Source organism: Silene latifolia, chromosome 5 (assembly GCF_048544455.1).
Source record: "Silene latifolia isolate original U9 population chromosome 5, ASM4854445v1, whole genome shotgun sequence".
Taxonomy (NCBI): domain Eukaryota; kingdom Viridiplantae; phylum Streptophyta; class Magnoliopsida; order Caryophyllales; family Caryophyllaceae; genus Silene; species Silene latifolia.
Window position 1 is genome coordinate 17532028 of NC_133530.1, and position 26024 is coordinate 17558051.

Here is a 26024-nt window from a genome sequence, read left to right on the forward strand (position 1 = left end):
ATTTAATCTATTCTAGTCATCTTTTCGATAACACGTCAATATTTTCCGGCGAGAAATTCACTCGGATATCTCTAATTGGGCTAAATTGCACATCGGGTATAACTAACAGGGTTAATTTGCACGTGTAAAATGTTATGGGGCTTATTTGCCACTTCCCCGCAGAGCTATCAGGAGGTGTTTGTGCGATGGATAGCCCCACCGGAAGGATGGATCGTTCTTAACATTGATGGTGCTTCAAAAGACAACCCGGGAATGTCTGGGGCAGGAGGAGTGTTTAGGGACTCGGCCGGAAATATGTTGCTTGCTTTTTCTGAACGATTGGGAATGGCGACTGTCACTAGAGCGGAATTAATGGCTTTGAAGCGAGGCTTAATGCTAGCCAAGGAGAGGATGCTCCCTAGAATGATTATTCAAACAGATTCCAAAGTGGTGGTTGCGTTGCTTGATGCGAGAGAGGAGTTATCGTCTGCTCATGCACACTTGGTTCAGATTTGCAAATGCTTCCTAAATGATCATCCTTGGAGGAGTGAAATCCATCATCCATCATATTTATAGAGAAGCAAATGGGTGTGCGGATTGGCTAGCTAATGTTGGTGTTACCCAATCTCAACACGTTGTGGTATGGGAGCCAAACGATAAACCCGAACATCTATTTAGACTTATGCAGCAAGACATTGGTGGAGTGTCGTGGCCTAGAATGGTCCCTTTTTATGCTTTCTAGTTTTGTTTTTCGTTTCTGTTTTTCTTTATTTGGGTAAATCCCGCTTCTTGTAACCAAAAAAAAAAAAAAATATTTAGCGAAATAGTCTATGTAAGCCGAAAAAAGCTCGGAAAACACAAGATATCATAGTGGTAATCTCGTTTTGTTGGCAACAAAAAAGTACTAATTCGGTATTCTTGTTCCTTTTATTAACTCAATCCACTGGATTGTTCCTTTTATTAACTCAATCCGCTGGATTTGGCAAATTTTTTGGGAGATTTTTAGTATTATCGAGGATGTGAAATTAGACATTTAATTTTTCGATGAACTGATAATTAAACATTGATTTCGTGAAACCAGCAAGGTTGCTGACTTTGTGATTTCTATTGGACATTCATGTCCCTTTCGAGGTGGTTTGAAAGTCTGTGGCTTCAACTTACGTCACTCATTCGAAAGGATGAGATAAGTTGGTCAAGACGGTAAGTCGAGCTTAGGCTAAGCCAAATGACATAAGAATGCGCCTCATTTTGACCTGACCTGAACATGCCATGGTCCAAGTTATATTTAAACTTAAATTTTTACTTATGATGGTCACAAGTTATGACGGTATTTATAACCGATTATCCATTTAATTAATGATATTAAACTAGGTTGTGACTTGTGAGACGTCTTAACTTGTGACAGTTACAAATAAGAATTGTTGATTCTATAAGGATCACGTTATTATCGGGAGGACTAGAGGAAGTCGTGTTACGTTCAGGAAAGTTCCATTTCCAAACCTATTGACAATGGACAGGGTCTATGTGAGATAACATTGTATGTGGGTTATTGGTTAACCTCAGAGGCGTTTCTGGTAGGGGTGCAGGGGTTCATCTACATCCCTTTTCCCGAAAAATAATTACAATAGAAGTACTTTAGTAAAGGAGCACATTATTTATGTCACAAATTCTCATTGAAGACATGACATATCCGTCACAAGCTGAAGACGGGTACCATTTTACCTCACAATGTACCCACTTTTTCTCTCTCTGCAACACTATTCATGTGGTCCCCTTTCTCCACTAACCCATTTTGTTACCATTTTATCTCACAAAATATTCGTCACAAATGGTAACTCGTCACAAGGGAGACCAATTGTATTTATGTGGGTCTAATGGTTATTAAGACTTTTATGTGGGTCTAATGGTTATTAAGACTATCTCTTAGTTAGAGGTTATGGGTTCTATCCTTGCATTGAACAATTTTTATTTAATGTTATATTACCGTACATTTTGTCCAATTAAACAATTTTTTTTTCCTCATATAACTCCAAATTTTCATAGTTAGAAATTTTTACGCACCCCCGTCCATCAAATCATAGAACCGCCTCTGACCTAACTTTAATATTCTAACCTTACCTGTGACTATTTTTTGCATTGTAAAATACGGAGTAGTTACTCAAAATTTTATTCACTGTAATATGATAATGATTTTACTGCAACACCATATCTTGGAGGCAAAACCGCGTAAATGCATGTAAAAGATAAAATGTGGAGATGAATTGACAAAATTTGACTCATTCAACAAACAATTTGTGATTATCACATTCATAAGATTTTGAGGCTGTGGTGCATTCATCCATAGACCAACATTTATTTGCTAGATTTAAAGATGACAAATAATTCCCTCATTCTCACGGTTCCTCCTTCAATCATTCATCATCTTATCATCTTCACAAGAGTTGAAACACCTCATCGTCCACAATCGACAACCGCCCGTTCGCTGCCAACCGTTGCTCTGCCTTTCTTCAGAAGGCCCAGACTCATTGTCTACTCTACAAGGTATACCTTAGTCTCATTTTCCTGATGTTGTTCAGGTTTTTTTTGTGTAAAGAGAGTCACAAGGGCGATTTTAATGCTAAAGGGATCTAAAAGCATGTCATAAGCACTACATTTCATGACTTATCAACTAAATTAGTTGACATCTGCTTTGATCTTGTACAACTAACAGTAGCTAGTTTGTTGACGAAAAATTCTTAGGTTACCCTAATTAGTGAGAAAACATTCATTTTTATTCTAACTTAACTTTTTGACTTTCTACGTGGTACCTCTATACTTTTTAAAACAAATACTAGTTTTGTAACCCGTGCAATGCACGGGTTTTATCAAGACGCTTCCTTAAAACTTTGTTATGATACGAAAATTTAATGAAGGGGAAGGAGAACGAAGACCAATTTTTTTTTCAATTATAAATAAAAGATTTTAAGATAAAATGTAAAATGGTTGACACATGTTGTAAAATAATCCATGTTGTGGTAAGATTTAAAATAGGGAAGAATTTAGTTTGAGAAGTGGGTTAGTTAATAGAGATTATAATCCTTCTTAAAACTTATTCATGCATATGTTTGTTCAAAATGGGTTGGAAAGTCGAAATGTACTTTTTTGTTTGTAAGTCGACGTGTACTTAATGTGATGACATTATAAACAAAGAAGGAACACATAGTTTTATTTACGTGGAAATTATTATGTTAATGACAAAGTATGCAAACTTAAATTCATTTTGGTGGATTATCTTGTGAATTTGAGTTGTATTGCAGTTATAATCTACGTAACATTCTAAACATGATCGATGATGTAACTTGTTGCCTCAAGTCATATACATAATCATTTTTCATTGTATTTAATTACTTTGTAGGGTAACAACCGAATATTCTACATCACGTTTCAAACCAAACAATTGTTGTGACTAATCACATACTTCAAATCTGTCGGAATCTTGAAATTGGACGAATTTGTCTTAGCAATGTAAATCAGACTACTTAATGAATGCACAACATCTTCCATATTGGCTAGGTCAATTACATAATTTATATGTACTACCTGCATGTCAAAAAAAAAAAAATACATGTAAGCAAGTTAATCACCTTATAAGCAAATTACAAATACTAATCACGTGATTTAGAGATTAGCAAGGAAGGAACCAGAGTTGGTTATTTGACTTCATAACAATGAAATTGAACTTTTTTATTTTACGCAAAATTTAAATATTAATTTTTTAAATTTGTAGCTTTATACTATGAAAACTATGAACAATCAGAAGAAATCAACATACAAACAAACTAAAAAGTTTAAACTTAAGTAGCAATGTAGCGCCTTTGAGATCCAAAATTTATATGAAATTGAACCATTGATTTTCAAAGCACAATAAAACGGGAGCGGATGGAATGTTTGTCTTCAATGTACATTTTACATGACCCATGGAGAATTAAGGATGAGTGATATAAAAATGTGTTTGACTTTAGAGAGTTACAATATTGTCTTATTTCTCTATGAGGAGGTATTTTTACAAACTCAGTGAGCAACTGAAAAGTGACCACTAATACACTTAATTATGCAAATTCATTGTATCATAACTTCACTAATAAACTTAATTATGATAATTCATTGTGTCATAATTTATACATATCTACTCATAGTCTCTTACTATTCCTGATAAAATGCAAAGAAAAATAACATAAAAAGTGGCACTTAAAATTGCTTAACATGACACACGTCAAATAATAAACTACTCATCTTGCCTTTTATTATATTGTATAGATACTGATAGTTAACTCATTTATCATACTAAATTTCAAAAAAACAATTAATTTGGAATAAATTTTAAAGAATAATTAAACAATAAAAGTGGAATGGAGAAGGTCTCATTTAAATTCACCATGAACACAAAATTATAAATATAATTATTTTAGTTTTACTTACTAAATATTGCTAAACAATACAATTTTTTTTTTACAAAACCTTATCCTTTACGTGAAATAATTTCATGAACTAAATACATGGTATTACTACCCTTTTAAAATTCTATTATCAGTGTTTAATTTCACTTAAGTATTTACAGAATTTGTTTGTAAATTACTTAAATTAAATAAATATTTTCTTTTTCATATATTTTATATTTTCCTAAGAAAATATTTTATATGATCTTTAATACTCATTTGTCGATTAATTAGTTTTATAAAACATCTTCTACATACAACAAAGTTATAGTATATTATTTTTTTTTATAGTAACAACAATAGTGAATTAGTGCCTTTCAAAAAAAAAAAATAGTGAATTAGTGACAATACAATTTTTTTGTTTTGTTTTTAACTTCATTTATTCTTCTTCGTTCTTAATTTCTTATGTATTCAGTTTTTTTTTTATTTTGAATACATATAATACTACTCCATATGAAATATCTTGAAATTATTAACTTATAGTTAATCCGTATTTTTTTATTATAGTTTTTTTGAGTTAATTAAGTTTAAAGCTAATGGAATATGGATGGCTTTTTAAAGGAAATAAGTGAATTAAATTAATGCAATATAATACTCCCTCCATTCAACTCCAAATGATAGTTATCTTTTTTGTACACTATTCACAAGTAAGAAGAATCTTCTCATTTCCTCCCAATATATAAGATAAAATATATCCATGCGTAACTAAAGAAGTACATTTAAAATATATAAGATAAAATAAGAAGAATCCTCTCATTTCCTCTCATTTATTCGTCTTTAGAAGTACATTTAAAATATCAAACTTTTATAATTTTTACAAATGTGTAACTAAAGATATTTCTGATAAAACTCGCGTTGCAAACGTGAAAAAGTGATAAGTACCATTTGGAGTTGAATGGAGGGAGTAATAACTTGGTAATCCATGTTATATTAGTTTGCCAAGTCACATTGTTATTCTGTACGTGACTTTTTTTTTTCATCCCATGTGCCATTGTCTACGTGATATTTTTAGGCTAACCTTTTAATAATATTTTATAGATAATGTGTTCAATTATGTTCTAAATTCTACTTTAAGATAATCTATTACTGAGAGCGTCATTATCACAATATTTTCTCAATTTTTAAGTTCACAAGTACTTAAACTATTTTTTTTAGTTGATCTCAACAAATTGTAAAATTATTTTGTAGGGTAACTTAATAAAACTTCTAAAATTGGTCTCATAAAAAACGGTATTATCATAGAGATAGTCTAAGTTTTTTCGTGTTCATGTAATCTTTATTTTTTTTTAAAGAAAATGATTAATAATTGACAAACGTCTCTCCAAATAGAATTTTACTCTTTTTTTTATGGGTCACTAATTACATTATCATCATAAAATGTATATTTTTTGTAGTAAGAATTATCCATCATTGTTGTATTGTCACTCATTAAATAATTTATAATGAAATACTAAATACAAATTATTTGAGAAAATGTGACATGGAATAAAATTTAATGCATTAGTGTCATGGAATAAAATTTAATGTATTAGCTAGCCTTTTAACTATATTGTATAGATGGTACCCCTAATTGTTGTCATTATCACTAGGTGCACCCCTAAACTTTATTTTCCGTCAATTAAACTCAGTTTTAGGCATTAACTGATGACTTGGACGCGTAACCAAGCTTGTCATTTATTATCCCATGACATATGGACTCTATTAGGCTCAATATTCATCTCGATCCTAATATTTATTGATATATATGGGCTAAAAAAATTTTGAAGGGAAATTTATTGATCTCGTGCCAAATTATCACGTCCAAAGATGGATATTGAGCCTAATAGAGTCCTTATGTCATGGATGATAAATGACAAGCTTGGTTACGCGTCCAAGTAATCACTTAACGCCTAAAACTGAGTTTAATTGACGAAAAATAAAATTTAGGGGTACACTTAGTGATAATGACAATTATGGGTACCATGTATGTTTTAAAAAGTGTAGGGGTACCATGTAGAAAGTCAAAAAATTGAGGGGTACCATGTAGAATATCCCTTATAGCTATTTAATGATATAATTAATAATCTTCCCTAATTGTTATTGGCACAAAATTTAAGGTTTTGATTAAAATAAGCATAAAGTTAGGGTGGGATAATTGGAGAGAGGGAAGGTATTAGACCATCCCCAAGCAAAGGTCGCGTTAATTAGGTCGTGACCCGGTTTACTCTTAATCTCACTTTATTTATTTTGACCTACTTTCACCCTCCCAAGTAGAAGGTCACGACCTAGGTCGTTAACCCAATCATTTTTCACTTTCCAACCAATTACATCTCTCCATATTACATCACCTTTTCATATATATATTTTTTTATTAATTATTAATATTGTCATCCAATCACATATCGCCACCTATAGGTCATGAGTTGGGTCAATTTACTCCACCAAAGGTCACAAATTGACCTCCTCTCTCCAAATGTCACCATAATTTTTTGGTTAATTGGTGATTAGTGTGACCAAGCAAGGTCATGACCTAGCAATTGACCTTGCTTGAGGATGATCTTATGAGTCACAAATTCTCACTTTAGACTGACACTATTCATCTAAAGTTGTAAACGGGTCAAATATACACCACTTTCATAATAAGACAAACAACAAGTGAGATGTCATAACTTTGTCTTATTATGTAAGTGGTGTGACATATTTGACCCATCTACACTTTAGACGGATATACCCGTGTCTAGAGTAAGACTAATTTATTGTGGATAGTGTTGTGGGTGAGGTGATTAAAATAAGTATAAAGTAGGAGTATTGTGGGGTATTGTTGTGGGGTGAGGTGATTAAAATAAGCATAAAATTTTACCAAAAAAGGAGATAGATAAGGTATTATGAATAGACGAAAAAAGAAATAGAGAAAGTTATTTAGAATAGGAGGGAGTATAAAGTTTAGCTGATTTGCTGAGTTAATTTATTGACGTGCATGTCTAACTGTCTTAGGGCTAGCTACTCCCTTTGTCCTCCGTCCTAATTATTTGTTTACCTTTTAATACTTCGTACAATGAATATAAAAGTTAAATAGATAACTGAGACGGAAAAAGTATTTTTTTTTTCTTTGTTTTTTTGGGAATTTGTTGGCTACTTAGTTTGCTACTTGTCGAGTTGTTATTGAATTATTAGAATGGACAGAAGACAATCTTATTTTCTTATGGTTTTGATGTTGCTACTGACTTCCTCTATGCTTGCAGGGAAAGGAATCCAGATCTGGATCTACGAGATTTGCACCTACCCATTCCGGTCCAGTGCGGTTAACGCGGAACTGGATTTGGGACCGGCAGGCCCCGGTTCAGAGTCGACCGGTTACCATCCCTAATCTAAACTTTGACGCAGAATTACTTGTTACTGGATTAAGAGGAATGAGTGATATACAAAGCGCTATTCAGCTTGTTCTTCAGCTGGTTAGCGCCGAAGTAGCCTTGTACTCTGATCTCAAAGACGATGCAAATTCCATAAAGAGGGAATTGCAGTACATCTCGAGTAGGCTAATGAATGCCGAAGAGAGAGCTGAGGGAGATGATGCAGCCAAAGCTTGGTTGATACAAGTACGAGACTTTGCTTTCGACATTGAGGATGCCATAGAACGGTATTAGCTGTTCCTGAAGAAAAGTACAGCTTCTAAGTTGAAACACTATATATTACAAGATATGCGCAATATGGCGTATAAAATGAAATCCTTACTCGAAGATGCAACTCGTATTACAGCAGGAGGAGACCGACTAATGTTTATTAGTGACAATGGTACTCAGCGTGGTGAATGCAGCAACAATCAAGCCAGACTAAGTAGATCCTTGAATCAGTGTACTACGATGACAGCTGGTGTTAGAGAATAATTGTAGTCAATTATTCTTCTATATCTTTGTTAATATTGTGTCAATATTTAGTCAAATATTGTTAGTTAGTTTCCTTATTCTTAGCATTGTTTTAGGTAACTAATCTTCTCTAATTAGGTTAACCTAGCTATTGTAATTGCTATATAAACATTGTACCCTTCTCATTGTAACTAATTCAATTTAATATAACGATTTCCAATCTCTACATGGTATCAGGAGAAAGGTCTCTCCGATCCTCAAAATTTTCCTAACTTTTTTTCCACGCCTAATGTCAGGCTCCACCATTCCCAATGAAGCCGAGCCAACCAAACCGCTCGTGCTTCTCAATGTGCATTCCGTCGCTAAATTCGATGGAACCAACTATCGTCAATGGAGTTTCCAACTTGAAACTCTCCTTCAAGGCTATGGTCTATCATCCTTCATTGATGGATCTGCCCCACCTCCCAAACTTCTCACAGAAAAAGACAAACCCTCGGTTCCTAACCCTGCGTACAGTACTTGGTATCGGCAAGATAGGCTCCTACTCGGTGCCGTGGCTAGCACCCTAACTGCCTCTGTCAGTCCCTTACTCAACCGTGAACACACCACCCAACAAGCCTGGGATGCTCTTGCCTCCACCTATGCACGAGCATCTCGCGGCCACATCAAACAACTCCGTCACAAACTCAAACATACCACCAAAGGTACCCTTTCCATTACCGATTACATGAACTCTGTCAAAACCATTGCTAATGACCTTGCTCAACTTGGTGAAATTCTTTCTCAGGAGGACATCACTGATCATATCATTGATGGACTTCCCTCTACCTATCAATCGGTCATTGATGCGGTCAATGCCCGAGACAACCCAATCTCCTTCACTGAGTTTCACGAAAAACTCATTCGTCAGGAACTCGTGCTTCAACAAACCGAGGCCACTCAATCTGCCTCCTTCACACCCATGGCTCACCCAACCTACACTCGACATTCCGCTGCTCGAACTCAAACCCCATCTACCCCACGCACCCCTGCCACCACCCAACCATCCACCACACCCAACCAAAATCCAACCAATCCCTTTCGTGGAAAGTGTCAATGGTGCCATGTTCAAGGTCACACCTTGTCTTACTGCCCAATTTTTAAGGCCCTCTACCCTGATATTCGAGTCCCGCCATATGTCCGCACTCCCACTACAACCACTCCACCACCAGCTCAACCCCAAGCTCACCCCACGGCCCTCAACCCGCAGCCTGTCCCCTCCCCGTGGCTCCTTGACAGCGGTGCATCTCATCATGTCACCGCTGATTTGGCTAATCTCGCTCTTCACTATCCTTATGATGGTACCGATGAGATAGTCATTGGTGACGGTTCCGGGTTGCCCATCTCCAATTCTGGTTCTACTTCTCTACCCTATTCCTCTAATTTATCTTTTAAATTAAGCAACGTACTTCATGTTCCAACTATGCACAAAAACATAATCTCCGTTTCCCAATTTTGCGCCGATAATAATGTCTGTATTAATTTCAATTCTTCATCTTTTGTTGTGAAGGACTCTAAATCAGGTGCTACTCTCTTCACTGGACCAGCCAAGGATGGTGTCTACTACTGGCCGTCTCCGTCATCTCCGCAAGCCCACTCCACATCCGTCCAACAAGCCGACCTTCATCACCGTTTTGGTCATCCACACTTGGCTGTATTTAATCAAATTGTTTCTAGCTTAAACATAAAATCATCTACTTTGAATAATACCGATAATTGTCCTGCTTGCTCAATTTATAAAAGCCACAAGCTTTCATTTACTGCTTCCTCGCTCAAAACGCATTTCCCACTTGAAGTTGTATTTAGCGATTTGTGGACTTCACCTCTATACTCGTTTGATAACTATAAATACTACGTAATTTTCGTTGATCATTACACGAAATTTACGTGGTTATTTCCACTAAAGAAAAAATCCGACACACATAAAATATTTCTTAATTTCAAAGCATTTGTCGAAAAACAATTTTCCCGTCCTCTTCTCACTCTTTACTCCGACAATGGCGGTGAATTCGAAAAATTAAAACCCGACCTTGCCACTGCCGGAGTCCAACACCTTACATCACCCCCACATACCCCAGAACATAACGGCTTCGCGGAACGACGGCATCGCCATGTAGTTGACACCGGTCTTGCGCTGCTCTCCCACTCCTCCATGCCCATCACGTTTTGGACCCTTGCCTTCCAAACCGCAGTCTACCTCATCAATCGCATGCCTACATCCACCCTTGGCCATCAATCCCCATATTCTCGCCTCTTTCAAACTCCACCCAAATATCACAACCTACATAATTTCGGCAGCCTATGCTATCCTTGGCTCCGACCCTACACTCATCATAAACTCGATCCACGTTCCATTGCTTGTGTCTTCGTAGGCTACTCACCCACTCAACATGCTTACATGTGCCTTGACCCAACCACCAATCGCATCTATGTGTCTCGCCATGTTCGCTTTGTTGAAAATTCCTACCCCTTTGCCTCACAACCGTCCACTACTCCTCTCCCTACCTCCTCATCCTGGTGTGAGGTCACGATACCCCTCATCCAGCCAAACACACCACAACCCGACCCTACCCCAACACAACCAAACCCCACCACACCTCCTGATTCCCCACGCACGGACATCCCCACTGATCCTACTACTCCTCGCACTCATAACAACATCACCCATGTCTACACTCGTCGACCCCCATCCACCTCTCAGCCTACCATCGAACCCACTGCCTCCGCTGCTACACCAACGCAACCACCCCCCACCCACACGCACGCTACTCGTGCTTCCCATAACATCTTCAAACCCATTGACAAACTCAACCTCACCGCTCAATTGCAGTCCACCGAGCCACGCACCACAAAACAGGCACTCTCTGATCCGAAATGGCGTTCAGCCATGGACGAACAATTCCACGCCCTTCAAACTAACCAAACCTGGGAACTAGTTGTAACACCCCCATACTCCAAGTGCCTTACCAGGACCACTTAAGGCATGGAAATGCTACCATCTCGGTTACCCGAGGCAATGATTATCATAAGACAACAAAGAAACATATTTAAATAATAATTAACGTTTAAAGTGATTACATGCCAAAAATCAAAACTAATAAAGAGATACAAGTTCTCCAAAACTATCTACTATCAAAAGACTATAAAAACTATCAAACACAGCGGAAGACTTCTAAACTGCATCGTGGTGACTCCTCCCAGTTACCCCATACGCATCACTCATACCGCTCAATAAGCGCTCACCACCCCGAATGGATCACCACAAGTTTTAAAACATTTAAACGGGTCGAAGACTAATCACACAATCAATATAGATAACAACAATAAGATAAACAGACAAATTAACCGAATCACACACACACACACACACACACACCACCAACTCCCAACATCTCAATATCGTGTCCACTTTGGACCCATTACGCGATGGGGACCGCGGCCGTTCCCACCTAAGCCCCGCTCATCATACCGAGCGATAACCCTGTCCCATTAATGTGCACATCCCCTTCCGTGGCGGGTTCCACGAAGGGCGAAACTAGGGCGTGAGATCACTCTCGCAAGTGACCCCACTCAGCCGAGAACGCATCTCGAGAGCCATAGAAACCAATCACAATCACAATCACAATCACAATCACAATCACAATCATCACATCAAACAACTAACTACAGACATCACCAATATCCCATTATGGGACTAATGCGAGTAGAAATACCCGGAAAGCACAACACGCAGACGGTATCTACGGTTGTATCAAAACGGCTCCTCTACGAATTCTCCTCCTACCATACAACACATAGATGCTACCATTCAAATACTACTCATAAAAACCCCCAATTCCTAAATTAGGGTTTCATCAATCTTAACAAAACATTATAGAAATTATATTAAAAGCTTACCCTCGACGCAAGGAATCCAACGACACGAACTACGATACGAACCGACCGTCGAACTCGGAATTGTCAAGAACGCGATTAGGAAGAAGAACTAGTTGCTTTCTCTCTTAAACATGTTTTAGGTTTTGTAAAAAGTGATTTAAAACAATTACGAATATGTTTAAATACCTTAATCGCGTAATTAACAAAACCCGAGAAAACTCCCCGTCAAAAATAGGACACTCGATCGAGTACCCAAGGTACTCGATCGAGTACCCCCTTACTCGATCGAGTACCCTGACTACTCGATCGAGTACCCAACAGGTCAGAAACTATTTTATTTCGCAACTTACCCTTACTCGACAGAGTAAGGCCTACTCGATAGAGTACCCCGAGACTTATAAATACGGAGTATTACAGTCTTCCCTCCTTAAAAAGAACTTCGTCCCCGAAGTTCAACCCATACATAAAAACAAACATGCTAACTCGATCAAGACACAACAACGTAACTAAGAACTCAAAACAAAACTCCAACCCAAACATGAACTCGTAACACCAACTCCACTAACTATTCCTACCTCCACAACATGGCTCACGATATCGTATCAACTCCACATATATATATATCTCACGACACCAACTCCATACATAACCAACTACCATCCTCTAACGCTGCTAGCTCCATAATATCATCCACTATCAAATCCAAAATCAAGACACTCATAGACATCAAACGGAATGTTACATTCTACCACCCTTAAAAGGAACTTCGTCCTCGAAGTTTACTCACACTCATACTCTCATCATCCAACTGTCAACACTATCAAAGTATTCTCGCATTCCTAACATCAAACTACTACAAGCACGGCATGGCCTTTTAACACCATCAACCACAACATATACAAATCCATATCTTATTGCTACACCAACACTCTACTTCCAAATATACTACCATGTGAACAACCATCAAAATCTCTTTTATCGCATCCTACTCCTCTTAAGATAAATGTTACGTCCTCGTAACTCACTAATACTAAATCCTAGATATATCTTTTCATTACCCTCTTTACCACCACATGTCAAAGATAACCGTCTATAAACCAAACACTCACCATGCATATATCCAAGGCTCGCTCTCTTACTTAAACATTTCTCATAACTCAACTCATTTGGCATACCACCTAACCTATACCATAAAACTCGTAGCAAAATCACCATACTAACTCTCCATTATTTCTGCAAAACAACATACCTCTCTATGTAAGGCACTTATCTCCCAGAAGCATAACTCATGATCCACACTCGTTACGTACACGCACACTAGATCCTCAAGTTCTTTCTTCCATTACCGCAAAACTCATACACAACTTAACATGACACTAATTCCCAATACCCTACACTCACTGTCTCAACAAAAGATTATGAACCATCTGCATCTTTCGGGTCATTACCACACATGTTCTACGACTCACTTGCCATTACCATGTCTACTGAAACCTTAACTAGAACAAGATCATAATTATTGTAACAACCTCTCACAACCGTGTCCCATTAACAGAATGTCACTATACTATGACAACAACGAAAACATATACAACTCTATGTATATCATACTCTACCCTCATTCCCAACTTAACCAGGTAAAGAAAACATCAATAAACAAGACAACTGTCTATCTACACAAACTGAAACTCGCAGGGAACAATATCAAACAAAACAACAATCTATGTATAACTGCTATGTACTTTCGAAACTCGAATCATAATCATCCTGCCTACTCCACCACAACCGGTGACGGCATCACAACACCGCCACCAACAGCCACACCGCAGTGCGAAAATACCCGCATCACAACACTAAATATCGTGCTCGGATCACCACCCGAGGCACCACAACCACATCGATAGTCATCACGACTGCATACAACTCCCATAAATACTGACTCAGAATAATTTCTCAGACAAGAAAAACTTACTCAAATCCACTTTACTAAATCATAACACCACATATTTTATGAATTAAACAGATAATAACCTCGTGAAGATCATCTCCTTACCATATCATGATTGATATGTACCATGAATACGACAGGCATAACTAGTCATGCCAAAACAGTCAAATTATTACCCTTTTTTTTTTTTTTTTTTTTAAACATCCTTCCATTACGTTCTCGTATCCAACATGTATTACTGAGAAAATTGGATAACAACTTATAATTATCACACCATACCATTTCTTGTGAGGTCACAACCTCACACAAACATTTATATATATGACATAGACCCATAATCACATCCAACCAGTCAATCCTGATCACGTAAGTTACCACTCAACATAGGTTACCTGCCGCCCGAGCTTAACTCATATGCCCCTCATAACCTTTTCCCCTATTCGCACAACCATCACTTCCTGCCAAGTATAACCAGACCATTACTATTCAACCATTAGCATCCGCCTCATCTAACCACATCTTATACCCTCTCACAACCATACATATCCATCTGGTCTCTACAAAATCAACCTCTTTAGAATTGCTACCTTTCTAATATACCATCACCCTTAACCATTAGTCACAAACGATAACACTACCACTGTCCGAACATCAAACCTCTTACACCCATCTCTAAACATCACGATTTCTTTCCTATCTTTGGTTGACATCCCAAATAACAAACATCGAATCCATCAACAAAATTACCTCAACATTCTTCCCAATACTATCCTTTATTGTATCTTCACCTAACTCTCCGCCAAAAACCTCGTATCGTGCAATTATTCTACCAACTTCTTACTTTCCTTAATTCCTCGAATCTCATTACTAATCATGTTGTCCCAAAACTCCTCTATGACCATTAACTAACATCCTCATGATTGGTAGCACACATCTCGACGACTCCTTACCTCTATATCACATAACTCCGGTCAACATTTTCTTAGATTTTATTCCCCTCATTCTTTTCCTTTACATCTACAAAATCAATTAACCATTCAACTCCTTATCACTTCTACCTAACTCTTTAGTATTTAGGCACGTTCTCACCGCTCCAAAACTCACATCTAATTATTTCATATCGATATCATCTCACTCTTTCTTACCACAAATATTCTCTTATTATGTCATCAATCACCCTTGCCACTAATCCATCCATTGAATCAACGTTCTTTGTTCAACAATTGCATCTCCTTATTACATCTCTAGAAATCAAAATTCCTTTCATACCGCTAATTGCCCAAGGAAAACCCACAATAGTTTCATCTCTTAAAAGCCAAATCTCGACCCCGCGACATGTCTCCACAAAATTCACTATATACCACTCTTCTCAACCCCTTTAAAACGAACTTTCATTATGTATATTCTTAACCCACACGGCTCTTAACTACCTCCCTCCATAATTCTTTACACATCTCAAGTTGTCACTATCCATATCCTTACTCTCAATCCTTTCATTCTCACGTTCCTTAGACTCACATCATCCATTGCCCACATTCACTTACTTTTACGTTACTCAACACACACTCATATCACTCATCCCATTTCATCTCAGAAAACATGCTCGATGTCTCAATTAAGCCATAACAATCTTCCTTTTCTTTTTCCACTATCTATTACAACCACGTATAACTCATGTCCTCCCACCGAACTCATACTCACCACAGGTGCCACTCACTACACCACAAGATTGGGTAACTTACGCGTCAAGACCAACATACATGTAAAACAATGCATAAAGAAGCAAAATAATAACTTTGAATTAAACATAATATGCAATGAATTCAAAAGATAAGCATATGACCCAAAACAGGTGTCACTAGATCGAGTACAGGACACTCGATCGAGTAAGGGACTTACTCGATCGAGTAGGTGAAGATCAGAAGCACGTAAAACAAATTGGGGGACACTCGATCGAGTAAGCGACGTACTCGATCGAGTACCCCTACTCGATCGAGTACCAAGGCTACTCGATCGAGTACCTACGCATTTCTCAAAGATTATCCGATTTTTAGAAAACAGTCATACCTCACTCATTTCTTGGTCAATTTGGGCGTGTGACCTATCGTTAGAATCGTAAAAGAGCAAGCTATCACCTCCAATTGGAATCACATTAAAATCATTTACGCATCTCAAGTTATAACAGTTTAAAGACAACTTTGTCAGAATCGACGACATAACTATTTGATTTTTACTTCCAAACAACTTAAACAACAACCAAGTTAAACGAAAACAACCCAATACTCATGAAACCAGTAGCCCCAATCACATATTATTATTTTCGAAAACAAAGCAACAACATTCATCATGCACTACCCACATGCTTTTATTCTATAGCCTTTCGTAAGACAAATCATACTCATACATTACAAATCCTATTCCATGTTACTAATACATCAATATTACAAATACACTTCGTCACCTAAACATATTCATAATCACAAAATTCGTATTCTTATGCAATTGCTACTCCATCTTTTCCAATCAATTCATCTATTTCCAACACATTACTCATCATTCTCATACACTTTTCTAACAATTCCAACCAACATTATAAATCAACTATCATGCAACATGCTTTCAATCAACAACATACGAAATCACATTATCACCATCTTTTCTACACATTCCCTATTCTCCACATACATACATCCACTGATTCATGCCACACATCACTCCATAGGTACACAAAGCACAAGGTAAACACATAGCGATCCCGACTCATATCCCATGTGACCGGTTCAAAATTATAGGGCGAGTTCGCGACTTTAGGACGTCTCCCAAGTCTTTGCATTAGCTCCTACAACCTTTACCCCGGATTCATTTTAATTGACTCCCTATATTCATTGGATTCATTGGTTACAGGTTTCAGGATCGTCGCTCTGATACCATTTGTAACACCCCCATACTCCAAGTGCCTTACCAGGACCACTTAAGGCATGGAAATGCTACCATCTCGGTTACCCGAGGCAATGATTATCATAAGACAACAAAGAAACATATTTAAATAATAATTAACGTTTAAAGTGATTACATGCCAAAAATCAAAACTAATAAAGAGATACAAGTTCTCCAAAACTATCTACTATCAAAAGACTATAAAAACTATCAAACACAGCGGAAGACTTCTAAACTGCATCGTGGTGACTCCTCCCAGTTACCCCATACGCATCACCATACCGCTCAATAACCGCTCACCACCCCGAATGGATCACCACGTTTTTAAAACATTTAAACGGGGTCAAGACTAATCACACAATCAATATAGATAACAATAATAAGATAAACAGACGGTGAATCACACACACACACACACACACACCACCAACTCCCAACATCTCAATCTCGATCGTCCACCGGACTACGCCAGCTGGGGGACCGTGCCGTTCCCACCTAAGCCCCGCTCATCATACCGAGCGATAACCCCGTCCCATTAATGTGCACATCCCCTTCCGTGGCGGGTTCCACGAAGGGCGAAACTAGGGCGTGAGATCACTCCCGCAAAGTGACCCCACTCACCGAGAACGCATCTCGAGAGCCATAGAAACCAATCACAATCACAATCACAATCACAATCACAATCACAATCATCACATCAAACAACTAACTACAGCACATCACCAATATCCCATTATGGGACTAATACTGAGTAGGAAATCCTACCTGGAAAGCACAACACGCAGACGGTATCTACGGCTGTATCAAAACGGCTCCTCTACGAATTCTCCTCCTACCATACAACACATAGATGCTACCATTCAAATACTACTCATAAAAACCCCCAATTCCTAAATTAGGGTTTCATCAATCTTAACAAAACATTATAGAAATTATATTAAAAGCTTACCCTCGACGCAAGGAATCCAACGACACGAACTACGATACGAACCGACCGTCTGAACTCCGGGAATTGTCAAGAACGCGATTAGGAAGAAGAACTAGTTGCTTTCTCTCTTAAACAGATTTTAGGTTTTGTAAAAAGTGATTTAAAACAATTACGAATATGTTTAAATACCTTAATCGCGTAATTAACAAAACCCGAGAAAACTCCCCGTAAAAAATAGGACACTCGATCGAGTACCCAAGGTACTCGATCGAGTACCCCCTTACTCGATCGAGTACCCCAGCTACTCGATCGAGTACCCAACAGGTCAGAAACTATTTTATTTCGCAACTTACCCTTACTCGACAGAGTAAGGCCTACTCGATAGAGTACCCCGAGACTTATAAATACGGAGTATTACACTAGTGCCCTCCTCTCCTGGTCAAAACGTCGTGGGTTGTAAATGGGTATTCCGTACCAAATACAATCCCGACGGGTCCATCCATAAACACAAAGCCCGCCTCGTCGCCAAAGGCTTCCATCAACGACCCGGTTTAGACTATAATGAAACCTTCAGCCCTGTCATCAAACCTACCACGGTCCGATTATTGCTTAGCCTTGCCGTTACCAAGAACTGGCCACTGCGCCAATTAGACATCAATGATGCATTTCTCCAAGGTACTCTTACCGATACTGTCTATATGGCACAACCTCCGGGGTTCATTGACTCTAAGAACCCGACACATGTTTGTCGACTTAAGAAAGCCATTTATGGTCTTAAACAAGCCCCTCGGGCTTGGTACACCGAACTACGGTCCTACCTTCTAGAGACGGGGTTTCACAACTCTATTGCTGACACCTCGCTCTTTATTCTAAATAACTCCCATGATTTGTTTGTTCTTGTCTATGTAGACGATATTATTGTTACAGGTGCCTGTCCAAATCGCGTGAACTCGTTCATTCAAGCTCTTGCTCAAAGATTCATGCTCAAGGATCTTGGTACCTTAGCTTATTTTCTTGGAGTTGAGGTTCAACCGTGTGCCAAAGGCCTATTTCTAACTCAACACAAGTACACGATGGATCTTCTTGCTCGTGCAAATATGGCTGATGCGAAACCGAGCAACACACCAATGGATCACTCGGCTAAATTGCGTCTTCAGGACAGTCCGCTCATTGATAATCCCACTGAATTTCGTGCTCTTGTGGGTAGCCTCCAATACTTATCCCTTACTCGTCCTGATATTAGCTTTGCGGTTGGCAAACTCTCGCAGTTTATGCATCAACCCACCACCTGTCACTGGGCTGCCTTGAAGAGGTTACTCCGTTATCTTGCTGGGACACCTGCTCACGGCATTCTCATACGACGTGACACTCCCCTGACCTTACATGCTTACTCTGACTCTGCCTGGGGAGACCATCCCAATGATCTTACTTCCACGGGTGCTTATATTGTCTATCTTGGTCAAACTCCTATTTCGTGGAGCTCCAAGAAGCATCGTACCGTGTCTCGCTCCTCCACTGAAGCTGAGTATCGCTCCGTCGCCAACGCTATGGCCGAACTTATATGGTTGGGTAATCTTCTCACGGAGCTTCATATAACTCTCCCTTCTACTCCTGCCATTTATTGCGATAATTTGGGTGCAATCAACCTTAGTGCCAATCCTGTGTTTCATTCACGAATGAAACATGTTGCCCTGGATTATCATTTTATTCGGGAGAGAGTTCAATCAGGCGTTATGCGTGTTGTGCCCGTTGCCAATGATGATCACTAGCCGACGACTCACCATGGCATTTGCCGGGCCTCGTTTTACTATGCTCATGTCCAAGATCGGCCTTTCGACCCGACCGTCCGTCTTGCGGGGGGATGTTAGAGAATAATTGTAGTCAATTATTCTTCTATATCTTTGTTAATATTGTGTCAATATTTAGTCAAATATTGTTAGTTAGTTTCCTTATTCTTAGCATTGTTTTAGGTAACTAATCTTCTCTAATTAGGTTAACCTAGCTATTGTAATTGCTATATAAACATTGTACCCTTCTCATTGTAACTAATTCAATTTAATATAACGATTTCCAATCTCTACAGCTGGTTATGAAGTTGTTGAGGACGAGATTGCTAAGAAAGAAATTATCGGTTTACTTGGCTTTCAGAATGTCGATGGGAGACCCTCGACAGTAGCAGTGGTTGGAATGAGAGGACTAGGAAAGACGACTGTCATCCAAAGTGTATTCTATGACAATACAACAAGGTCTCGCTACACACTTCGTGCTTGGATTCCTGTATCTGAGTGCAGACAAGAAGATGCAATCCTAAAGAGCATGATTGTGCGAGTTTTGACAAAGAACCAATAAGCTTCATAGTAAGACCACCGTTAACAACATGGATGAAGGGTCCTTACAACATCTACTTCAAAAATACATACAAGGGAAAAGGTAAACAATTACTCCCTCCATTTTCCTATTTTCACCTCATTTGCTTTATTGCGGTCTCCAAGACGCCACTTTGACCGTATTTTTTCGACGTCATATGTTGATTTTTTTCTTGAATTTTTATTCGTGAAAGATGTGTTCATATTTAATAGGAAATAAATATAATAGTTGGACTTCAACCATCACCTTAAGGTTTTGGTTGAGATGGTTCATCTATCAATTTAATTGTAAATGTTTTAGTTTTATAAATAAATAGTTTTTATTCTCCAACTTATTAACGGTCAAAGTTCGGAAACTTTGACCTAGAAAAGCAAATGGGGTGAAAATAGGAAAAGGGAGGAGTATCCGTTAGACTCGTTTTATGAAGAAGCTCAATAAACGGTCACCGATATTTTGACTCCGTTCTATATCTTCTAATATCATCAGTTAGATAATTTTGTCATTTTGAAGCTTATAAAGTTCTTTATTGTTGAAAAACTACTCACAGGTACATGGTTGTGTTCGACCATGTTCAAGAAGGAGACATAGAGCTGACGAAAAATATCAAGGCCTTGTTGGATACTAACAAAAAGAAAAAGAAAATATTAATAACGACACGTTATGAGAATGTAGCTCATGAATGGTTAAACGGATTAAGGAAAGGTTTGTACAAACTCAAACATTTACCTGAAAACAAGGCTTGGGAGCTTTTCTGCAAAACGGCATTTCATGGACCTGCCATAAATTGTCCTTCAAGATTGCGTGATTTGGCTCGTGGGATTGTAGAAAAATGTGGAGGATTACCACCTGTTATAACTTCAGTCGGTCACCTTTTGGGTTTTACTTAGACTCGAATCACCAACTATCGGGAATTTACAGAGCCTTTATGCAGAGTTATTATGATTTGCCTTTTAAGCTCAGACCATGTTTTTTGTACTTGGGGTTGTTTCCAGAAGGGTATCCCATTGCGCGAATGAGACTTCTTCGGCTATGGATAGCAGAGGGTTTCATACGAGAATGTAGAGGGAGTTTAACGCTGGAAGAAGTTGCAGGAGAATATTTGAACGATCTTATCAATATGAGCATGATTGAAGTTAAATCTAGAGATCCGTCAGGACGAGTTAAAACCTTGGGTGTCGTAACCAAATTCTTACATGAGATGATTTTATCCAAGTTGCATGAACTCAGCTTTTGCAAAATTCTTTCCGAGAAAGGTTCTTTTGGCAAACCAACATCTAGACGGTTGTCCATTTACAAGAAGCACGAGTGTCATGCACTTGAATTGGACAACATTGCCAAAAATCCTTCCAAAGATTCGAAGTCTTTTCTTACAAGATGTAGAAGAACCAATCATGGTAAAGGTCTTCGACAACACATTCTTGGAAAACATAAATTTCTTTGAAAGTTCTTGATCCGCTTAACGCTCCCGTAGATTCTATCCCAAAAGAAGTCGGTGACGCTACTCAATTTATGCTATTTAAGTTTGAGAGGCACCCGTGTTTCAAAAATTCCAAAAACCATTGGTAAGCTTGAGAAACTTCAGACATTAGATTTGAAACAAACTTCCATTTCCGAGCTTCCCAAAGAACTTAATCAACTTCATAATCTACGACATCTTCTTGGATACTATTTTAAGTACGATATCTCTTTTGACGCCCATTGCATGAAAACCAACGGAGTGAAGATACCTGAAGGGTTATTAGGAAGGTGCTTACAGCTACAAAAACTCGCTTTCTTGGATTTGAATGCATCACATAGAAATTGGGCGATGGAGTTAAGATACCTGACGCAGCTAAGAAAGTTGGGAATCACAGGGCTGAAGTCGAACGATGGTCAGGCTATGTGTTCTGTAATTGACGGTCTGAATAATCTTCAAGCGTTCAGCGTATTCACAAAAGATAAAACTGAGTGTATTGATCTGAGCAATGTCAGGTCTCCTCCGCAAATGCTTAAACGACTCTACTTAAGTGGACCTTTACCCTTATTTCCTACTTGGATAAGTCGGCTCCAAAACCTTGTCAAAATCCGTCTAAGGTGGTCAAAACTATCAGTCGATCCTCTCGAGTCCTTACAGTTATTACCTAATCTGGTGGAGCTTCAACTGTTGGAGGCATTTATTGGGGAGGACTTAATAATTCCAAATCATGGATTTCAGAAGCTTAAGGTACTACATCTCTTAGATTTGCATCCTCTCAAGTTCTTGTACATATATGAAGGCGGTTTACCTCTTCTGGATGAGTTGTCAATCGGGGAAAGCGAGAATTTGGAGGTTCCCTCTACCATCAAGTACCTTTCCACACTAACAACACTAAACTTTTATAATATGTCTTCACGTTTCACTGATCGCATTCTACCAGGTCAATTCCATCATATACCCACTGTCCTTTTCCATAATAAGGACTCGGAGGGCAGTTGGCAGACATACACTCTCCGATGATCGTGCCATTTACAGAAAAAAGAGAGGAAATCGCATCCAATTTGAAGACTGGTATCATAGATTGTGTTGTTCAGTTGGTCTTAGTTAAGACCGTCTTGATCTCACATCACTCCTTTTATTTTTGCTTTACTTAGATCGGTTGTAAGTACCTTCTTAACTTAAAGACGGTCTTAAACAAGAATTTGTGTTGTTATATTAGTGTGATAATCATGTACTTGTAGCGCTTGTGGCAGCCCGGAGTTCATCAACATTTCTTAATGTTAACTAATCTTCATCAAATCAGTAATCAATTATGAAGAATTACGTGATCAATTAATCATATAAATTAATGAGAAAAACAGGAAAACAGCAATAAAAACAAGAAAATGCAATAATTAATCAATCACTGGAGTAAATTAGGGTTTTGAGGAATTGGGAATTTAAGTAAAACAAACAACAAAATCAATCAATTAGCACTTATAAATCGACAAATTGACAAATAATCTAATAGCAATTAGTCTAAAAATTGAGAATTTGAGATTGGGGAAAAAATTAAAACCTTATGATTGAGATTGAGATTGAGATTGAGATTGAGCATTGATGATCGTCCGGCGTCGATGGCTGAGCATGAACATATCGTCATAGCTTTGTTTTCGAAAATAATCATTTGGCTAAGTATTTAGCAAAAGAGAGTCTACTTGAGCTCGTAAGAGCTCGGAAAAGACCGTCATATTATGAGTCGGGCTTGGGTGAAAGTTGATCCCATCCAAATAACTTGATTCGATAAGGCTGATCGAGACCTTGACCCAAAATGTGAATTGACCAATTTGAATCTTGAATGACCCAACACAGACTGATCATGCCCATAAATGATCATATCCAAAATGACCCACATTTATCTACCCACCTTACACTAAAAGTCCCTAAGGAAGCGCACTGTTCATTTGAACAGTTTTAAACGCACCTTCTTGCGTCGTTTTGACCTCCTTTTGTTATTCATTCAGAGCCACACATTTTGCTCCCTCCTTTCTCCTTTCTCCTTTCTCCTTTCTCCCTTCTTCTGCTCTTTCCTTTCTTTCTTCTTCTGCAGTTTCACCTTTCCTTCCTTTTGTTATTCATTTAAACGCATCTTATTCTTTCTTCTGCTCTCTCCTTTCTCCTTTCTCCTTTCTTCTTTCTTCTGCTATTATCTAACTATCTCAATCACCGTCATCGTTTATTCACTCAATTACTTGGCCCTTTTTTCTGATTCGATTCAAGTTTAATGTCAATCTAAAATTAGGTTTTCCTTTTAACCGATTTATTTCCTAAATTTTATTACTGTAGTTTGTTCTTTGTCTGAGTTTGATGGTGATGACCAGTTAATTTAGGGTTTATGTTTGATATCATCGTTTCAGGTTAGTGTTAAGAGCAGGGAAGTAATGAAACAACAACAAGAGGATTTTCACAAAGGTGGCATACACAACAACAAGATGAGGTGCTTTATCGTTTGATTTGTTTAATTCCATGAATTATAACGAAACCGAGTAATTTTGCTGGATTTGATTGCTTTAAATGTTCACAGTCATATAACTAAATGTTATTTGATTGATTGCTTTAGATATTCGTCGGTGCTTGCGACCGTCACAAGGTTATTATGTTTCAAAACCCCCGTTTCTTTTAGCATTACTTATATCGGTTATTGTTCCGGGTGTAATTCCAGAGCAGATATTCGTTACCACTCGTAGCTTGTAGAATGATGTCCTTGCTTCAATCCTCCTTTGATCTTTCCTGAAACGATGAACAAACTGAGGGCTCGGCTTTGGCCGAGCGTACTCACTCCGACGCTCAAGTCAGTAAACTTAGAGAGAAGTTGTTGTAACTTGGCTAAGAGTATATTGTAGAGAGATAAGGAAGATATTACCAGATGAATAGTGATTTTTAGGTTAATTTGTGGATCCTTTCCTCAATGAAGGTTGAGGAGTATTTATAGACTTCCACCTTTTGTCACGTAGTGGCCAAGTGGCCAAGTGGCTAGCAGGTGGAAAGACCGTTCTACCCTCCTCACCGATGGACCTATGGCGGGCGGCCGAGGGGTCTTGGATATGAGTACGCGGATATGTGCCCCGGCCAAGCTAGTTACCTGGCCGAGACCCAGGTGACAGCCGATGGGCTTCATCGGCTAAGTTTGTCTAAGTCGTTGACTTTCTTTGTGGATATCTTTGACCTTGCTCAAAATGTTGACTTAATCAGCGGTGCAGAATATGCCCCATCAATTTGCCCCCAGCGTAGTCTATGCCGTGGTATGGGCTCCGATGTATGTTGAGCGTATATTCTGCATAAGTAAAAGCTGAAAATTTTTCCTGCATCGGCTTCTTCTATTTCGGCCTGGTTCTTGTTAGGCCGTACCATATCCCCCCTCCACATGGATGTGTAAAGGGCATCCGATGTGGAAAAGAAAGTGACGCCGGCCGAGACCAGGGTTGAGAGTGCCGGTTGTTTTTGATTGCCCCCAGGCCGGTGCTTCGTAGCTTGGTTGATCATGTGGCCGGCGGAGAGCAGATATCTAGGAATTCGTTGAGGAAGATGAATGGGCAAAGAGATATGAAGGGGCGTGTTGAAGACGCTTGGTCACTGTTGCATTGATTGACGTTCAACTGTTGCAACGATTGACATTCCGTGGTTGCATGTCTGACACGTGTCTGTTCGTTGATTGGCCGACGCTTCATGGGTGTGCCCCGATTGGTCCTTCTTCATGGGCTTTTCCCTATAAATAGGCGATTATTAGTGATTTTGGCCACCAATTTCATTTTCTCAAATTTTCTCCAAAATCTTCATCTTTCTAAACTTTCAAGGGCTTCCTTTTCTTCTAATCTTCAGAGTCTTTGATCCGGCGAGTGTTTTTCTTCAAGGTAAACAAACAAATTTTCTTTTATTTTGTTAGTAATTGTTGCGAACATGTCTTCTGCTGACGCCGGGACTAGTACTTCTGCGCCGGGGGGTTCCCCGTCGCGTCTTGACGAGGAGGGGATACTAGATGCCATCCCGCTAAGGTTTGGGGGCCCTAGGTCTCCTTCTCCTGAAATTGATCCTCAAATTCTGGAGGAATGGGAGGATGAGGACAACGATTCTGGTGACGATTTTGGTGATGATGTTGGAGAGGTTCACCCTAATGAGGGGAGGTAGTACGTCATGGATC

The 26024-nt window shown here is 38.6% G+C and overlaps 1 long non-coding RNA gene across 1 annotated transcript in view; it reads left to right on the forward strand.

Annotated features, from left to right (window-relative positions):
* The first annotated feature begins 2105 nt into the window (after window positions 1-2105).
* Window positions 2106-26024, forward strand: part of LOC141656919 (uncharacterized) — a 36865-nt gene continuing 12946 nt past the window's right edge. The window contains exons 1-5 of the long non-coding RNA XR_012548618.1: window positions 2106-2520; window positions 7676-8303; window positions 20108-20454; window positions 20939-24128; window positions 24244-24323. This is a non-coding gene — a long non-coding RNA (uncharacterized LOC141656919). The remainder of the gene's footprint in view (window positions 2521-7675; window positions 8304-20107; window positions 20455-20938; window positions 24129-24243; window positions 24324-26024) is intronic.